Source organism: Melitaea cinxia, chromosome 29 (genome assembly GCF_905220565.1).
Source record: "Melitaea cinxia chromosome 29, ilMelCinx1.1, whole genome shotgun sequence".
Taxonomy (NCBI): domain Eukaryota; kingdom Metazoa; phylum Arthropoda; class Insecta; order Lepidoptera; family Nymphalidae; genus Melitaea; species Melitaea cinxia.
In genome coordinates, this window is record NC_059422.1 from 1,116,433 (window position 1) to 1,137,148 (window position 20,716).

General features: G+C 35.0%; 1 non-coding gene across 1 annotated transcript; it reads left to right on the plus strand.

The window, feature by feature from the left end:
• Window positions 1-1,001: 1,001 nt before the first annotated feature.
• Trnai-aau lies at window positions 1,002-1,080 on the plus strand. The gene has a single exon. It is a non-coding gene; the product is annotated as a tRNA-Ile (tRNA).
• The last annotated feature ends 19,636 nt before the right edge of the window (window positions 1,081-20,716 follow it).

A 20,716-nucleotide genomic window follows, 5' to 3' on the forward strand; every position in this document is an offset into this window, starting at 1 on the left:
CGAATCGTCATTTTACAAATTAAAACTTTAAATATAAATTATTATTTTTGTAGAAGTAAAGCTACCACCGATTCGGAATGTAGATTATGCAGAGAAGAATCGGCAAGAAACTCCGCAGTTACTCTTTTGAAAAATAATATATAAACTGTGTTTTAGTGCAAATATTTATTATTAATTTAGGCAACAGTGAGCTGATATACGCTTCAACCTGTAATATCCCACAGCTGGGCATAGGCTTCTTTCCCAATGTGGGGAAAGGATCAGAGCTTAATCCACCACGCTGCTCCAATGCGGGTTAAATAATTGTGTTTGCTCGCAAACGAAAAAAAAAAACCGACTTCAATTACATCGACGAAGTAATACAGCGTAGATCGACGAAAATAAATAGTCAAGTAACTACGCGTTATCAAAGATTACTCAAAAAGTAGTTATCAGATCTCGATAAAAATTTAATGTGACCATATGATAAACATCAGCTTTCGATAAAATTAAAATTTATCAAAATCGGTACACCTAGTAAAAAGTTGTTGCGGATTTGCGAGAGTTTCCCTCGATTTCTTTGGGATCCTATCATCAGATCCTGGTTTCCTTATCATGGTACCAAACTAGGGATATCTCCTTTCCATAAAAAAAAAGAATTATCAAAATCGGTACATTCAGTAGAAAGTTATGCGGTATAATACAACGTAGGTCGATGAAAAAAGCGTCAAGTAAAAACGCATTTATTAGATATAACTCGAAAAGTAATTGTTAGATCGCAAATAAATTTAAATGGGACCAATTGTCGAAATCGGTCCACCCGGTCAAAAGTTCTGATGTAACATACATTAAAAAAAAATACAGTTGAATTGAGAACCTCCTCCTTTTTTGGAAGTCGGTTAAAAATGAATTGCTGAAAATCGCAAAAAATCTTAACACTGTATTTAAAATAATAACACTCAACAGATAAGCAGGTACATAAACTTCAGTATATGATGACCTATTTCGCAAATCTCCTCACAGCCTCGGTAGCGCAGTAGGCAGCGCGTGAGTCTAATAATCTTCGGTCGTGACTCGTGAGTTCGATCCTCACCCGGGGCATAGCTTTTTTTTATTTTTCTTTTTATACAGCAATTAACAAGAATCATTATTTTTATTTTTTTTAAATTAATTATTTATTTTCTCATACAATATAGTTAAACTTTTTGAAAAAAAAATTGCTCGATTTTTTATAAGCTTATTTGTACATATTGACAAGAAAATTATTAGATCTCAAGAAAGAAAATTATCAGATTTTTGCGATGAAAATCGCAAAAAATCTTAACACTGTATTTAAAATAATAACACTCAACAGATAAGCAGGTACATAAACTTCAGTATATGATGACCTATTTCGCAATTCTCCTCACAGCCTCGGTAGCGCAGTAGGCAGCGCGTGAGTCTAATAATCTTCGGTCGTGACTCGTGAATTCGATCCTCACCCGGGGCATAGTTTTTAACCGACTTCCAAAAAAGGAGGAGGTTCTCAATTCGACTGTATTTTTTTTTTTTTTTTTTTTTTTTTTTATGTATGTTACATCAGAACTTTTGACCAGGTAGACCGATTTCGACAAATTTTGTTTTAATCGAAAGGTGGTGTGTGCCGATTGGTCCCATTTAAATTTATTTGAGATCTAACAACTACTTTTCGAATTATATCTAATAATGCGTTTTTACTTGACGCTTTTTTCGTCGACCTACGTTGTATTATACCACATAACTTTCTACTGGGTGTACCGATTTTGATAATTCTTTTTTTGTTGGAAAGGGGATATCCCTAGTTTGGTACCATGATAAGGAAACCAGGATCTGATGATGGGATCCCAGAGAAATCGAGAGAAACTCTTGAAAATCCGCAATAACTTTTTACTGGGTGTATCGATTTTAATAATTTTTACTTTAATCGAACGCTGATGTTTATCATGTGGTCACATATAAATTTTATCGAGATCTGATAACTACTTTTTGAATAATCTTTGATGACACGTATTTACATGACGATGTTAAGACGACTGTGGTCATGTTCAATACTTTGCCACAACGCCATCTATCAAAATGTTATGAAATTACTTCGTTCACTATCGATCAAATTACAATATTCCACTAGAGTAGAGAGTAGCAGTTTATTCGTTATAAATATATTTGAGCTTTTAATTTTTGAGTTATCGCTAATACTGGGTATTTACTTGGCTATTTTACGTCGACCAACGTTATATTAACCTCATTACTATTTTACTGGGTGGACCGATATCGATGATTCTTTTTTTAATCGATAGGTGGTGCTTGTCATGTGGTCCCATTTAAATATAATTGAGATTTGACTCGAACTTTTTGAGCTATATCTGATATGGCGTATTTACTTGACTGTTTTTGGAGTTTTCTCCTTAAGAATCGATTTTCATTTAAGGCCCCGGAATGAAAAAATTGAACAGTAAAATCTACTGAACGAATGACCTTGTTAGAGATGGCGTTCAGACGTTTTCTAATAACGCAATTAGGTTCCGATAGATGGCGTTATTGCATTAATTTATTTACAATTTGATATAGTAATAATATATTTCTTAGACTAGTAAGCCTTTTTGTGCCTATTTAGACAGTTGATCTGAAGGGGTAAACTCCAGTCGTGCATCGGAGCTGTGTGAAAACATGAACATTACATATTTTTAATAAAAAAGACATAAACCGTAATTCAATATAAATCCGCTTCAACTAAAAAACCCGCCGTAATAAGCGATGTCAGCGCTTCGCGCGAATCGACGACGGGCCTTTTATGAAATTTCTGCCTACAATCGCTAACAAAATGTTAGAAATAACAGTAGAACATTATATAATTCTACAATTTTATAATGTCGCGTTATATGGAATACGAACAAAGTATTACTATTTTTTCGTCGATCTACGTTGTATTACTCTTCGATGTAATTGAAGTCGGTTTTTTTTTCGTTTGCGAGCAAACACAATTATTTTTATTTTTCTTTTTATACAGCAATTAACAAGAATCATTATATTTATTTTTTTTAAATTAATTATTTATTTTCTCATACAATATAGTTGAACTTTTTGAAAAAAAAATGCTCGATTTTTTATAAGTTTATTTGTACATATTGACAAGAAAATTATTAGAAACATATATATATATATATATATATATATATACGATGTACCGATGTAAAAAAAAATTACCACACAACAGGCAACAGCTTTTAAATAAAATAAAAAATATCAAAATCGGTACTCTCAGTAAAAAGTTATGGGGTAACACACGTAAAAAATCACAGGTACATTCAATTTAAAACCCTTTTTTTTAAGTTGATTAACTATTGCATAAAATCCATTCCGGTAACCGGAATTGGGCGGGTTTATTACATTTGAAAACAAAGTAATAATTTTATACATTACTATCTATCTAATATATAAAATTCTCGTGTCGCGGTTTTTGTAGTTAAACTTCTCCGAAACGGCTTGACCGATTCTCATGAAATTTTGTGTGCATATTGAGTAGGTCTGAGAATCGAACAACATCTATTTTTCATCACCCTAAATGTTAAGGGTAGTCCACTCCTAATTTTTTTTTAGATAAATTATTTATTTTTTATTTTTTTATGATACAACATTAAAAAATACATACAACCCTAAATTTTCACCCTTCTACCACCAACTCCTATTTTTAAATAGCTTTTAGCGGCAAGACAACGTTTGCCGAGTCAGCTGGTATAGTTATAAAAAATGGTATGTTAATGCTTTACAGTTTACACGGATTGTTTGAATTTTGAGCCAAGAATTAACTGAAGTAGGGGATAGCAGGAAATATCCTGGAAACCTGGAGTAGCCCAGGGAAGTACCTCGATCTTACAGAAGATTGCAGCGAAATAATACTGCTTTCAAGCAGTCTTGTGCTCCTGTGGTGAGTAAGGTGACCAAGGTTCCTGAGGGGGGATTGGGGATTGGGTCGGCAACGCGCTTGCGATGCTTCTGGTGTTGCAGGCGTCTATAAGCTACGGTAATCGTTTACCATCAGGTGAGCCGTACGCTTCTTTCCCCACCAGTATGAAATGAAAAAAACAACATCATAGAAACACATTTCTCGTAAAGTTTTTGCTACCGCGCGTATCTCTAAAATGTAAATCACAATAAATACAAATCGGACGAAATGTAACGGCGAACGGCAGCGTTTTTTGAAACGTATGAAGAATAAGGGTTGTAGATAAATCACCGAATCGCGCAATACGTAAGCTGTATTTAAGGGTAAATTATTTTTTGTTTCACGAATTTCGTAGCTGAAGATATTTGCTTTTTAGGATATATGAATAAATATCTACAGGATACAGACAAATTCGTCTGTTCCTAAGGTAACTTGATACCTATTTTAGGTGATAACCGGCTGACATAAATACATGTTTATTTTGGACAAATATACATAAATAATAAATCCTACTTATATTACAAATGCGAATGTTCGTGAGTATAGATGTCCATGTTTGTTCATTAACGAAAAACCAATAGAGGTGATAGTAGTACTTGGTACACAGATAACTGGAGACCCAGAACAATACTTATGCTACTTTCTATCCCGAAGGTGACATGGCATCGAAAGTAACGCGGGTGAACCGCGAAGCAGAGCTAATGTAACACCTAAACTATAAACTGAAAAACTAAAAATAAGAATATCTTAAACAAACTTTTTCCTCTATTAAACTTAAGAAAAAACAGAGCTTCGTATGTCAAAAAGGTAATATCTCATAAGCTTATATTCCCTTATTAAGCCCTATATAACATCAAAAAATTTCAACAGTCCTGGCTGGTTTCATTTTATGTTTAATTTATAAAACAACTTTACATAACATACAACATGCAAATACTACAGTTTTAAACCACCGATAAATCAGTCAATAAATGTTATTTACAAAGCACGTAATATAATATATATATATATATATATATATATAGAACTCACCATTCCATTATCCATGCCTCCATATGGCGACTGGTAGCCTGGTTTTTCTGTGACTAAAAAGAAAAATGAACATTAGACATGAAACAATTAAAGGAAATTTAAAACTTATTATTCAACTAAAATTGCGGTCCTCAATCGTAAAGTGCTTTTTGCGTGTACAACCATATCCATCGTCTCAAGTTATCCATATAAGATACTATAAAGTTGCATCGAAATCCAAACTCTAGCCAGAACTGTACCAACCTCTAAATATCCCATAAGTGTGTACAAAAAGGCAACGACAGATTAATTCGATACAAAAACATTGCAATAGCGAGGGACCTCGTCCTAGCTTTACTACGCCATCACAGGATTGTCGATTTAAGGAAATGCACTGTGGACGCCCTCTGCCCCAGCTAGGGGACACAGGAAGCTAATACTAAACAATACATGGGACATTTAGATTATGTGGATGTTCATTTTAGTTAAAAAAAAGTGCAAATGTACAACGTTGGATCTCAATCCTACCAATAAATAGCCCAAAATTGAGCAAAGGAACGAATTTACTTGCTACATTATATTTTGGCTTATAGAGCCAGTGACGTAGCGAGCTTATCTCGCGCCCGGGAACTAAAACTATTCCAAAACCATAAAAACCATATATGTCCAGCGATTTTTTGTTTTGCGGATCATGTGGCGCCCGCTTGTGAGTAGCGCCCGGGGCGTGAGCCCCCCTCTCCCCTCCTCACTACGCCACTGTATAGAGCTGCAGAACAGCCATAAATAACCAACCAATTGTAAAACTTGAAAAATTTAAGTGAAGTTAGACAACACTAGATAATTATTTAACCACATAGCATTTAGAAACAATGAGAGAAACAAAACAAATTCTATTTTACCAACCCATAAAGCTATTTGATGTATAACGATACCCGTCAGATAAATTTTTTTCATTACCTTTCTTTTACACCATCAAACTCCACTTTATCTTTTGGATAGTTCTATTCGCGATCTGTGAAACCAAAAGTTGTAGTTTATTGTTTGAGATGAAACAGGTCTTTAAGGCATGCTTTACCTCCAGCGGATAAAGCCTATCAGTAACTTATGTCATTCATAACCGTCAGATTTCGGCTTCAATAATAAGAAAAATTAAACGGAAGATTTCTCTAAACAACCATCTGGGGGCTTAAAGGCCAATAATCACTTGTATAATCCCCCCCCCTCATACTCCCGACCCACCCCCCTTCTCGGAGCATTAAAATGACTCGAGACTGAATCAACAGTATCATAATCGCTTTTATAAATACATTATATATTTAATCCGTTGAATTGAGATTATTTTATAAACCGACTTCGAAAAGACGGAAGTACTCAGAGTCTTCTTTATAACATATAAAGTTAGGACACAGCAGGAAATGTCTTGCTCAAAACCTGCAACGGCCTGACTGGGGACATACCTCAACATTTCAGAAGATGGGCAAACAATACTGCCCTCAAGTACTGTTGTGTGCAGGGCCAGATTTCCGGGTGTGGTGTATTGTTAACGAAGGTACTTGTGATGCTCCTGGCGTTGCAGACGTCCATAGGCTACGACCGTATGAGGGAATCGTCAAGCAGACCGCACGCTCAGTTTCTGTATCATTACAAGTACCTGCTAAAATTGATATTAAAAAATGAAGCGCCTATCGTGTTTCTAAGCGCAAAACTTGAAAACAGTTGGAACCAATTGGGCTTTTTCTTTCTAGTTTTCTAATAATTTTTATAATGTTTTCACCGAATTAAAAATTAAGAAAATCTCACAGAAAAATGGGAAATTTCAGAAATATTAACGATATATATAGTAGATATATACTGCATGCAATTAATCGACTGTTCGCTTGATAGGACAACGTCTGCCTGCCTCTAACTAGTTATTAAATATTTAGCCATTTAATTTATAATTGTTTATTGACAATTCAAACAATCAAGTACAACTTAAATTGATTTTATCAAACTAAATAATGTTCAAAGGTTTAGTTCCACTAGCGAGGGGTACCAAAAATTGTCCCCCGGGGTCTGTCACGAAGCTAATCCCAGTAATACTGTTACGGAGGGTCGCGTCGTTATCCACGTACGTCGACACAAGGGGAAACTGGAGATTTTTAATATCGATTTTATCTTAATTCGAAGACTTGACGATCTTATATTTGTACCCTCGACCATTTTATTGTACTTTATATAGCCTATCACCTAAATAATATTTATCTACTGAAACTGTTTTTTATTTTTTAATTAGACCGACTACCATCAAAACATGTGGGTAAAACAAAATTTACTAAAAACATGCGGAAAGATATAATCCGCATTAACATAACTATTTAAGATTTAGTTGTAGTTCATAATTAGCAACCACACTTATTTGAAATATTATTCTCTACTGCATTAGCAACAATATTTGGACTATATTTTTAAAAAAACACCCACAAAGTAACATAAAAAACAAACGTACATATAATATTTGCTTAACTATAAATATTATTAACTTAACTAGGACTGTGGCAGTGTACAGCATATACAGCTCAAAATCTGGAGCAGTCCAACTGGAAAATTACAGAAGATCAAAGCTAAATGTCCTCTCCAAATTGTGTTGGATAAGGTAACCAGAGCTCCAGGGGTTGATTGAGGGTAGGGTCGGCAACGAGCTTACGGTTCTTCTGGTGTGACAAGCATCTATAAGCTAAGGCAATCGCTTACCATCAGGTGAGGCGTACGCTTGTTTGCCGACCTTTTTGTATAAAAAAAAAAACAAAAGATTCAAAATAAACCATCTTATACGTCCCTCGAGTGCAATCCAACCGCCAGAGGTATCCCAATTTTTTTCAACATCCTCTTAAACATGTAGTAAAGTAGCTTTAAGCAATAAGAACTGTCTGTTTAGCAAAAGGTGCAAATCAACGAGCAAAAAATGGCGAACTTACACCTTTTTTTATGCCAATAGATTATAATCTGTACTGGGAAACTAGAGAAAGACGACGAACTAATCAGACTATGCTAGACGACCTTTACTCCGTTGCTTTCAATCTTATCTTAGCACGATGTATCATAGCCTTATACTATACCTTTCTTTCTTTTTTTTTATACCACTACGTCGACAAAGAAGCGTACGGCTCACCTGATGGTAAGAGATTACCGTAGCTTATAGACGCCTGCAACACCAGAAGCATCACAAGCGCGTTGCCGACCCTATCCCCAATCCTCCTCCAGGAGCTCTGGTCACCTTACTCACCAACAGGAACACAATACTGCTTGAAAACAGTATTAATTTGCAGTGATCTTCTGTAAGGTCGAGGTACTACCCCAGTCGGGCTGTTCCATATTTTGAGCAGGAAATTCCTGCTGGGCCCTACCTCAGTTATGCTATTTCTTAGCATGTTATTGTACAATACACACAAATAGGGACAAATCAAAAATTACTCGTCAGATATCGTTCAAATTGATCACAGGACAAGCACTATCTTTCGATATCAAAAAAGAATCATTAAAAACACATCTCTCCTTTTATAAGAGTGTGTTAAAAAAGTTATTCCAACATAAACACAATTTTCAGACCTCTTCACTAATTTGCATGATTAACACTTAGGTACAAAACACCATTTTTTTGCTCCTTTGACATTATCATTACCAAATAAGATCAACTTAGTCAGTGTAAAATCTAAACAGAATTATTTTTAATGCAGTGGGGTGCACGTTCGTCCACTCGAGATGAGATATTAACAGCGATTGTAATGATAGGATTACTTTTTTTAATCATCTGTTAGAATATTTTCGGTGATAAATATAGTTGTAACAGATTACTTTCATGTTAATTTGGAGTGGGTACTTTATATATTTTATATTGGGCTTGTTGTGGGTTTTCCATCTGCCATAAGTATTATTCTTTAAATAAAGATGAATCTCCAAAATATATGTACCAAAATTGGACATTTTTATACCTTTAGCCAGCCTTCCTTGGTAAATAAATATTAATAAATATCTACACAATATACATACGGTCGTCTGTTCCTAAAGTAAGCAACTTAATGCTTGTGTTATAGGTAACAGCTGACTGGTATAGTTACATTTTTTTAACCGACTTCCAAAAAAGGAGGAGGTTCTCAATTCGACTGTATTTTTTTTTTTTTTTTTTTTTTTTTTTTTATGTATGTTACATCAGAACTTTTGCCCGTGTGGACCGATTTCGACAAATTTTGTTTTAATCGAAAGGTGGTGTGTGCCAATTGGTCCCATTTAAATTTATTTGAGATCTAACAACTACTTTTCGAGTTATATCTAATAATGTGTTTTTACTTGACGCTTTTTTCGTCGACCTACGTTGTATTATACCGCATAACTTTCTACTGGATATACCGATTTTGATAATTCTTTTTTTGTTGGAAAGGGGATATCCCTAGTTTGGTACCGTGATAAGGAAACTAGGATCTGATGATGGGATCCCAGAGGAATCGAGGGAAACTCTCGAAAATCCGTAATAACTTTTTACTGGGTGTACCGATTTTGATAATTTTTAATTTAATCGAAAGCTGATGTTTATCATGTGGTCACATATAAATTTTATCGAGATCTGATAACTACTTTTTGAGTAATCTTTAATAACGCGTAGTTGCTTGACTATTTTTTCGTCGATCTACGTTGTATTACTTGTCGATGTAATTGAAGTCGGTTTTTTTTCGTTTGCGAGCAAACACAATTATTTTTTATAAAAATACTTATAAATAACATATATAAATATATATATTACACCCAGACTCAGGGTGGGAATCGAACCCACAACCCCCGGAGCAGAAAGCAGGGTCATTACAAACTGCGCCAACGAGCTAGTCAGGAAAACAGACTAACTACAGAATCTTTCAATTCGGCACAGTAATTACTAATATTAGTGCGTTTAAACAAACTAACAAACAAAACTATATATTAAGTATATATATTGCAACGTTTGAAGTGATATATAAAAAAAAATAATAGTAATAAATTTTAATTCTCTTTTAACAAAAAATCAATCTAGAACGGCCTCTATTATTCAATATCCACTCCCGCGTATAATCCCCGAGTCGTCGACGTAAGTACGTCACGCTCCCTCGCCACTCTATGAAACTAATCCAAATTATATGGTGCTGAGCTTTGTGCGTTGTCCATTTGTGTCGACACGGCTCTTGATTATATTTTATGAGTTTATAAATAAATATATTTATATAGATTCTTTAATGGTACTAATAAAACCATGCGAACTTACTTGTATAGATTTCAACGATTACTGGTATACTTAAATATGTCAACGTGTGTCACAATGTTCATACAGACATATAAACTTTTTTTTTAATCAATTAAATGAAATAAATTAATATGTATAGAAAACGAATTTGTTAGGATCTCACTGCAATCTAGAAAACTAGATTTCTAGTGGCTGTATCATGATGAAGCCTAAATCAAATTTTATATTAGACATCCAAGGTCACAACTGTAGCATATTTGGCGTGACACCGGAACAGTCATATAGCAGTCATACCACAAAAAAAAAAGAGTGTGCTTTAGACCACACGACTGAAGTAATACTTCTTTAGCTCCATCTAACTCATATCTTCCTCTCAACTTCCGTTCGCCTCGCCCACACTCGGTCACACTTTTCGTAACGCTCTCGTCACGCATTTTTTATATGTCACTAGGTCGACAAACAAGCTTACGGCTCACCTGGTGGTAAGCGATTGCCGTAGCTTATAGACACCTGCAACACCAAAAGCATCGCAAGCGCGTTGCCGACCCAATCCCCAATCCCCCCAGGAGCTCTGGTCACCTTACTCACCAACAGGAACACAATACTGCTTGAAAACAGTATTATTTAGCTGTGATCTTCTGTAAGGTCGAGGTACTACCCCAGTCGGGCTGCTCCGTATTTTGAGCAGGAAATTCCTGCTGTGCCCTACACCAGCTAAATCCCCCAGTCAAGCGTGCGTAAAGAAGTTTTACTTCAGTAATCCAAAATATATAATAGTTTTTATTAATAATTAAAAGTATGTTTTTTTAGATAAGTTGTGCCTTGTTTACAGTTATTTGGACGCACAGTTTGGAAGGAAATGTATAACAAATATAATTTAAAATTTCTATTTACTGAATGGGGTAGGTTGACGTTCGAGACGCGGCCGACAGCCGAGAAATTATATCTGCGCGGGTAAAACTGGTTTCACTATTTCCTGAAATATTTATATTTCTGTGTATTATTTATTAATTATTTCTTATCAATGTGTGTCTTATTTGTGTGTGTTATATTTATATTTCTGTGTATTATTTATTGATTATTTCTCATTTATGAAATGTTTACTATTGGAAACTTTATTGGTTTGTATATTAGCTGTATATGTTTTTTAATTTGTTGTATTATTGAACTGTTTGTTTCATAATACACAACTAGGGTTTTATAATCTTGTAAGTGTTGTAAGTTTTTGTAACGCTTTATGTTCTGTGTCACAGTGTTTGTGGTCGCACGCCTCCGAGACGACTCAACAAATTTTGAAATATTTTTCTTCTGTGTATTTTGTAGGTATGGAAATACGTCGCTAAGTATATTTCATAGCGCTGTCATAGATAAATATTTTTGTATTTTAATTTCAAGCGTTTGACAGTTCGCAAGTCAGGACGTTTGTCGGTTGAGCCAGTCCTGTAATATAGCAGTCTGCGTCTCCCCTCTAATTCAGACGATAGTGAAGCGACAAACACAAATTACACGGTACAAAATACAGTACAACATTATGTCAACGGGTGTCGTTGTCCAATGGTACATTTTGATCGACAATTTTTTTTAATTATTTTTCTATTATTTTATTGTTTGTGTTTTTAATAATAAATACTGGTTTCAATTGAAACGTCAAGTTTATTTTCATTATTTATCACTACACCGTTGCCTTAATCATCCATAAATATCATAAGAATTTCAAGGGTGAATTAATGAAGAGAACAATGAACATTTTTAATATCATATCAAAAATCGACCGTACCAGCGGGGATCGAACTAGCATCTCCGACTGACCGTTTCTGAAATTTTTGATATGATAATTTAATACTCGGTTCTAAGCGATCATAAGAAGAGTACAAAAGGAGAAAGTACATCATTCCATAGCTTAATTCAAGTCAGTCGGAGGTGCTGGTTCGATCTCCGCTGGAACGGTCGATTTTTGATATAATATTAAAAATGTATAGAATTCCTTAATGTGTTGGTAACACAAAAATAAAATCGTAAGAACAATGAACGTTTGAATTGGATTGGTGAATGAATAACTGATTAGATTCAAACTTTAATAGCTTAAGCTTATTATTCGGTGCAGGATTACACTAATGATAAAGATGTGTTTGATTTAGTGACGCTGTTTGATGCGAGCAATCATTAATTTTTTTTCAAATCACAGCTTATATATTACTTTTCAAAAGAGTAACTGCGGAGTTTCTTGCCGATTCTTCTCTGCAGAATCTACATTCCGAATCGGTGGTAGCTTCACTTTTAACGATAATTAAAATTTTACTTTGTAAGATGCAGATTCGAGTGCTGCTGAAGCCTCTATGAATAGTTATATTTGATTTTGAAACATTCAGTGTCATTAAATGGATAAATGAATTTGATGATGAATGTATAAATGATGAATGAATCCATACAAGGATAGTATGTGTGCTATAATTCAACAAACAGAGCCTTACGACAAACGGATAAGTAGCGTTGTCTTAGTAGTGCGTTCTGTTGGCACCCTTTATGTACAGTACCACTACAATGGACAAATACTGATCGCTAAGTTACCAAAATTTATAATACAGGTAAGTAATATTTCTTAGGACAGGAAAATCGAACGATTCTGCAAATTTAATTGTTTATTAGTATGACAAAAACTGTAAGCTTTCTATCCCACAGCTGGGCAGTCTCTTCTCCTGTATAAAAAATAATAATAATTAGATATCAATTCATCAAGCCAGCCTTTCTTGCCAGGTGGCAGATGATGATGAAACAATTTAATTTCATAAAACAAAATAAATAAATAAAAGTGTAACAACAACGACAATGTCGTAACATGTCTGTTGCGAAAGACGAGTACAAAACGAGAGGGTTTAAACTCTCATGTATAGTCTAAGACAAGCGCTTATAGCGATAGAGGTGTTAATACAACTAGCTTTGCCCCGCATTTTCACCCGCATATAATAATATTACCAATTCCATGGTCCAGAGTTCTCGAGACGCTGAAAACCGCATCAAGTGGAGACGTATAGCGGGGGCTGCTTTAGCCAATGAATCGTCGTCAACCACGACCACTCTGTCAAGAGTGAACGACTGAGAAGAAGAATAATAATATTATAAAGCCTATAGCTTTCCTCGGTACATGGACTATCCAGCACTGAGATAATTTTTCAATTCGAACCAGCAGTTCTTAAAATTAGTGCGTTTAGACAATCAATTAACCTCTTTAACCTTAAACGCATCACATTCAACGGACCCCAGTAAGATTTTCTCCTGTGTCGGGGGTCCGGAAACACAAACAATACACAAGCACAAACGCCCAGACCACGACAAATATTTATATGGCCAATACAAATGTCTGTCGTGAGCGGGGATCGAACCCGCGACCGCCAGCGCAACAGCCAGTGCTGTGACCGCTGCGCTAACGTGTCGTCAATAAATAATATTAGTATAGATATATGTACATAAGTATATTATTCATATCAAAATCAGATTGTTACCAATACTGAGGTGACAAATAATAATTAAGGACAGCTATCAGAAATCTTGCTCATGAAACGGTCAAATTAATCCAAATTTCTGTATTTATACAGTAATATCACAACACGACTCATCCCTCATTTTAAGCACCCCCCAGTATCAATGGTGTTCCCATAAATCAACTCGTTTCACCGTGAACGGAGCACGGCGTGGTGGCGACGGTTATGGCGTTCGAGATAAATTAAATAGACAATGGTACTATTGTATATACTTTAATATTATCTGTAAGTATATAACTAGTTAGTTATATACTTGTTTCTATCAGTTTTCTTTAGTTAAAATATACATTATGTCACTCAGTGGTAATGTAGAATCATACGAGTTTAAGAACTTTTAAAATCGGTCAAATTCTTTATGATTTTATTTACAACAGACAATTGGAAAATCAAATCATTCTCTTCATAATAACAGTATACAAGTATAGATATAAATAGTAGTAGTCCTCCTCATCGATTTCGATGACGGCGACCCAGGGAGTCATGACTAAATTCGCTGATGGGCCCTAATATGGCTCGCTAATCCACATTTAGTTTTAAATGTCCTAGAGCAAGTGCGGCAGTAAAGCTGACCCGCAAAGTTGTATGTGTAAGTATAGAAGAGTTTAGGTCTCTGTTTATTAACATGGCGTTTTGAATCAAGCGCTAGAAGTCGATTTTCTCTCTCTATTCTCTGTCGAGATATAAATAATCAATACATCAGTATATATGTATATAGATAATAATCAATACGTTAATACGTGAAGCAAATACTTTGTACCCCTTACTTTTTTACGAAAATTGCGCGGACGGAGGAGTGCGAAATGTCGCACACTTATAGTTTATATAGAGGAGTGCAGAATGCTTATATTTTTTTAATTATGCATAAAAAATTCATTAAATCAATTTTAAAAAAAATATTACACACATTCCCATGTATTTGACACACACACGCATATATACTCTTTTGTTTATTATTATAGAATTATAATCTTTGACAACAAAACCTTAATTGTGTTAATTATGATTGAATTTCGACCAATCGCCGACCACTGGCATAATAAGTCTAGCGAGAATAATTGTTTACATTGTAATGGTTGAGTTTTGATTGGTTTTAAAGGAATAGGGGTCTGTTTAACTAGTTCAACTGGTGAAAAAGGCCCTAAGTGTCGAATTCCTGGTCGATTATTCGCAGCGCATCTGATTCGGTGGTACCTTCACATGAACTACGGTTAATTCATTAAAGTAATACATCATTTCGTAAATGTCGCTTCGAAAGCCTTGTTGCTTTTGAAATCAACTTGAATTGACAATATTTTTGATATTTTTATTTCTTTTGATTGGAGCATTTTGCAAAAGAGTTTTTACGTCGTCAAACGTTGTTTTGCCGCTAAACGCTATTTAAAAATAAGTGTTGATGGTAGAAGGGTGAAAATTAAGGGTTGTATGTATTTTTCAACGCCAAATCATAATGACATAAAAAATAAATAATTTATCAAAAAATTAAAGAAAATTTTTTAGAGATGGACTACTACCCTTAACATTTGGAAGGATGAAAAATAGATGTTGTTCGATTCTCAAACCTACCCAATATGCACACAATATTTTATGAGAATCGGTCAAGCCGTTTCGGAGGAGTTTAACTAAAAACACCGCGACACGAGAATTTATATATTAGATAAAAGGTGCAAATCTCAAAGAATATTGGATTCGATTCTTGCGAAACGTAGCCTATAAAACCTACATTACAACTCATAATAATAATAAGCAGATCAGCAGTTGTATGATACATACTACATATCTCCCGGTGCTTTGTATTTAATCCATACATTTATTTGACATACTTCTTACACGGGATTTACCGCACATAGACACAGTCATAGACCACGTCAAAATATCGGGAATCTCAAAATCACATAAGTAAGTGTTAATAGCGATCGTGAAAGCTCAAAAGCTTACACTTATTTGACAAATACACATACACACATTTCCGTGTCGCCACGACACGTGTCAGACACACGCGGCTTCGAGTGTGCACGATTACACTTAGTTATGTTATTTCTATGGTGTGTAAATACTTCTATGGTGTGCAACATGCTTCAAATAATTTTAGGGTTAATGTCATTACAACCCTCTGGTTGTCTTTTTTGGCATTGGATGACAAAAGCATCAGAAAGAGAGCTTAAGATTTGATTTGATAAGATTATAAAGACTTAGTGTTTTGTTTCTTCCAGATTTTTCTTTTTTTTTTTTGGTTAGATTAAAATATCCTGCTCAAAATCTGGAGCGGCACGACTCAGTCTCTCAATCTTTCAGAAGATCACAGCTGTCGTGCTCCTAGGATGAGTAAGGTAGCCAGAGCTCCTGGGCAGGGTCAGGGGTAGGGTCGGCAACGCGCTTGCGATGTTTCCAGTGTTACAGGCGTCTATAAACTACGGTAATAGATTACCATCAGGTGGGCCGCAAACTTGTTTGCCACCCTAGTTATATAAGTGTGTGTGTGCAATTTTTTATGCATGGCGATTTTTCCTATCGACGAAGATAACGGTCTCGTTATAAAAGGTCGTAAGCGCCATGCGAAATGCGTCGCTTACGCGTTTTGTGCAGTAATATATTCCATCTCATTCTCTCCTCGTGATGCATTTTCGTTTCATCGAGTTACAAATCACAAAGATTCCAAAGAGGTTTCACTCCAATTACAAACGCACAGTTATCGTATCTATGCAATCTTAACGCACACATTAGCACTCAAATATATTTAAAAACAAACACACGTATAACATAGTCCGTGACCTTGAAATAGTTTTTGTAAACATTGTAACAGCACCAGATAACCCTATTAGGAATAGAACAACGCAGAACTGCTGAGATAGTAAAGATGATGTTACCTACACATACCCACCTACCTTCATTTACCTACACATACCCAGATACCTTCATTTACCTACACATTTACGAACCCTGTGGGTAGATTGACAAATAATTATAACACGATTTTGTTTTGTATGTGGGTTTATAGTTTTCTAATGTTTACTTTGATGTTTAATTTCACTCATTATAATAATACAACTTTTTTGGATTTTAGCGCGGTTCATTAGGTTTTTAATTGGATGTCGTTTCGGATACTTAACAGCAACCATGGTTGCGGGAGGACTGACTTTCTGTTAATTTTATTTATGTTTTTTGCTGATGGTTGTGATTGGTTGTCGTAAACAGTTGTGTTTGTCTTTGAAGTCAGATGAGTTAAAATGTAACAATAAAAAAAAACTGGTTATAACGATATCCTTTCACTCATAATTCCCGAAGTGAAAAAATCTTATTACTTCTTTAACAAAACGCGCGTTGCCGAGATGGTTACTGTTTTAAAATTGGGAAGAAATGGATCTATTGAATACGAATGAGCTCAATCGATGTAATTTAGTTTGTTATAAATATTTTTCTTTATTTTTAAGACGTGATTAAGCTCTGATAAGACGTAGTTAAGCTCTGATCCTTCTCCTACATGGGGAAAGAGGCATACGCCCAGCTGTGAGATATTACAGGCTGAACCGTAAGCGACACTACCAATAAATCTGACCATTGTATCAAATACCTATCTATATGCAAATCTTAACACAATAATGAGCAAAAATATTGGCTTTTATAAGTGTGAAATTGCAAGCAAGCACTCGCGAGGGTGAAAATAATAATAGCATTTAATGTAAAGTATGAAAAGAGTAGCTCTGCGTAAAATTACTCGTTAATCACGCGACCCGACGCCCCCTTTTATTCGCATCTATAGTCGTGACATAGTTATAAAGGGAATTTTTGTAATCATGTAGTTTTATTAATTGAACTAGCTTTGCGCCGCGGATTCACATGTGTTAATTTGAGAAAAAAATTGCCTATTGCTTTCCTCGGTCAATGGGCTAACTTAAATATATTTTTTAAATTCGGACCAGTATTTCCTGAAATTAGCAAGTTTTAAACCAACAAATAAACAAACTCCTCAGCTTAATAATATTATAGTATGGATCACTATAATTTAAGGAAAGGTAAGTTGTGTAGAGGGAAGTGAAAGACCTAGGAGATCGTTCAATGGATGAGTGGGCAAAGGTCGTATTTAATTTATTGAATACCTTCGAGTACCAGCTTAGCTGTTCCTTTACGCACGTTTGACTTGGAGAGTGAGCTGAGTGCCTAGTGCGAGTTTTGTTTAATCCGTCTCGCAATAACGGGCGTAAATTTTAACTTCATTTTGTATGGGAAATTCGGGATTACAACCTAGTTCTCGCGTTTGCCGCTAGATGGCTCTGTATCGATTGTATCCTATACTATTCTTTATCGTCTAGGCTGCACTGTTTAAATTCCCATACAAAATAATCTTCACGTATAAACGCGTTTCTGTCATGTTTCTGTGAAAAAAACTCGCACTAGGCACTCTGGTGAATGCGTGGCGAGACCGTTATGAAAAGTATGATCGGGGGAGGCGAACTGAAGTTGAGAGGGTGATAAAAGTTAGATGGGGCTAAAGAAGTTATACTTCGTTTTTTTTCAATAGGAAAACAATTTATAAATACATGTGTCAAAATAAAAAATAAAAAATATATTACTTACTAAATCATATAAACACAAAATATTGATAATTAAATAATACATTATTAAACGTTCTCTACTACGAATAGAGCGCTATCGACCCTAAATCAATTTACGACAATATTAGTTACATCAGCCGAACAATGGGTCTTGTGTAATAAATTCTGATGGCGAATCGACCGGGCTGTTGACGGGCATACGATGAGATGCGGTGGGTTACTGTGAAGCGTCCTCCCGTATACATTTATTTTAAGCTCGACACCAAAAAAATCAAGTATAAAAAATTTAACAATAAATTATCGCCGAGTTGCACGAAACAAAATTAAAATTTAAGTAGAGATTAAACTAATTTAATCACAAGAATTTCAATTTTTGCTTACAATTGAATTGAATTGAATTGCAATTTTTACTTAAATTTTAATTTCTTTTTGTGCATCTCGGCGTATACTTATTATAATACTGTAGTAGGAACTTAGGTATAGAAAAGCTATTTTATAATTGTAGGCTACCTAGCATTTCGCTTCAGTGTGTAATATCCCACAGCTGAGCATAGGATTCTTTCCCCATGTAGGAGAACGATCGGAGCTTAATCCACCACGCTGCTCCAATGCGGGTTAGCGGACCTAGGATTCACTATTTATTTATGTATATTATATTTTATACGTATTACACATATAGCACTTAGACATTACACATGTAATAGTATTTATTTTCATTTTATTTATATTAAGCAAGCATATCTGCACGATACCCGTAGTATATATACGGCGGATTTTACATTTGTTCTTTCTCTCGTGATTTTCATACTGCCATTTATTTTGTCATTATATCATTGAACGACCTAGAAAAACCTTACCGCGCACGATCAAGATATTTGACAAGACTACAGAGACATTGTAAAGGCGGATTTATATTTGACTGACGTGTCGTGTCGTGTCGTGTCATGACGTGTTGACTAGCGTTTAGATTATTATGTCGTGTTCTGACGCATCAGAACAATATTTTGAATCAATACAGCTGCAGCTCTAGAAAAGGTCAATAGTTTGAAATGTTCTTCTATGAGTCATTGGATTTTGATTCCGATTTTGAAAAAGATATTTAATTGTTAATGATCGGAACTCTTCTAAAAAAAAAGAAAGAAAGAGAAGGAGATTTTGGATTCATCCAATTAATAGACAAATATATTACATATTTTATTGGTGGCGGGATAACCATACAATGCTGGCTTTGAAATACACAGGCCGAAGACGGGCAGCAGCGTCTTCGGTGCGACAAAGCCAGCCCTGCGATCACCAACCTGCCTGCCCAGCGTGGTGACTATAGACAACACACATGAGTTCACGTTATTTTTGGCGTAAACTTGTGGAGGCCTATGTCCAGTAGTGGACTGCGAAAGGCTGTGATATATTATAAATAACATTATACTGTCGTACAATTTCAATTAAGTCACCAATTTTTAAGAGCGAAATAAACTATTATTATACGATTAACGTAAATAAACAAGCGACGCTGACGCGTCATAACACAGCGCCGCCGCGTGCACATTAGTCTGACGTGTCGTGATGGCGCCGTTTCAGCACCCCCACAACCCGCTTATCTGACGCGAATCGGGATCGGTTCTGATGCGACACATCAGAAGCTATCACGACATGACACAACACATCAATGTAAACGTTGTCATATAAAATGTATGATACCGATTCTGTTCTGACGCGACACGACACAACACGTCATTCAAATATAAATCCGCCTTAATACAAGAGATTTAATTATTGATAGCTAAATTGTTTTATATTATTGATAAAAAAAATCTTTCGTGCTCTAATAATGATCATATAATCCAAAATAAATTTTTTTTTTTTTCATATTGTCTGTCAGCGCATCAGGCTAGAACTACTGATTAATACCAAGAGCTGGTATATTAATAATGAATATTTTTTCATTCCTAAAGTCGGTTTCCTTGAGACGAATATCAAAGATTATAACTAATAATTTGTTTATTATTAGATATGAGATTTTCTGAAGACAGTCCTGTGGCGTTGGGATTCTCAGATATTTAATTATAAAACATTAACTACGGGAACTCACGGGAACTGAGTGATTAAAAAAAAATCGAACAATCTAAACTAAATGGAGTTCAACGCGGGCGAAACCGCGCCTCTCATCTATATTTTTCTTTTAAGCCATTTGAGTTAGGCATCAAATCGATTTGTTAATTATTTCAAAAAATCAACCCCTAAACGAAATAATTATTTGTCAACAAACAAATCAAATTAGGTTTCAGTCGTACCAAACTGTTGGGTCTCGAATGTCCGTACAACCTGTGTACTTAAGTTCGTAAACAATACGCTTGATGCGTTCGGTGACCGCTGCGGGACAAACATTTGCTTTTTGGAACTATGTTTAATTAGTAAACCAATCTTTTAA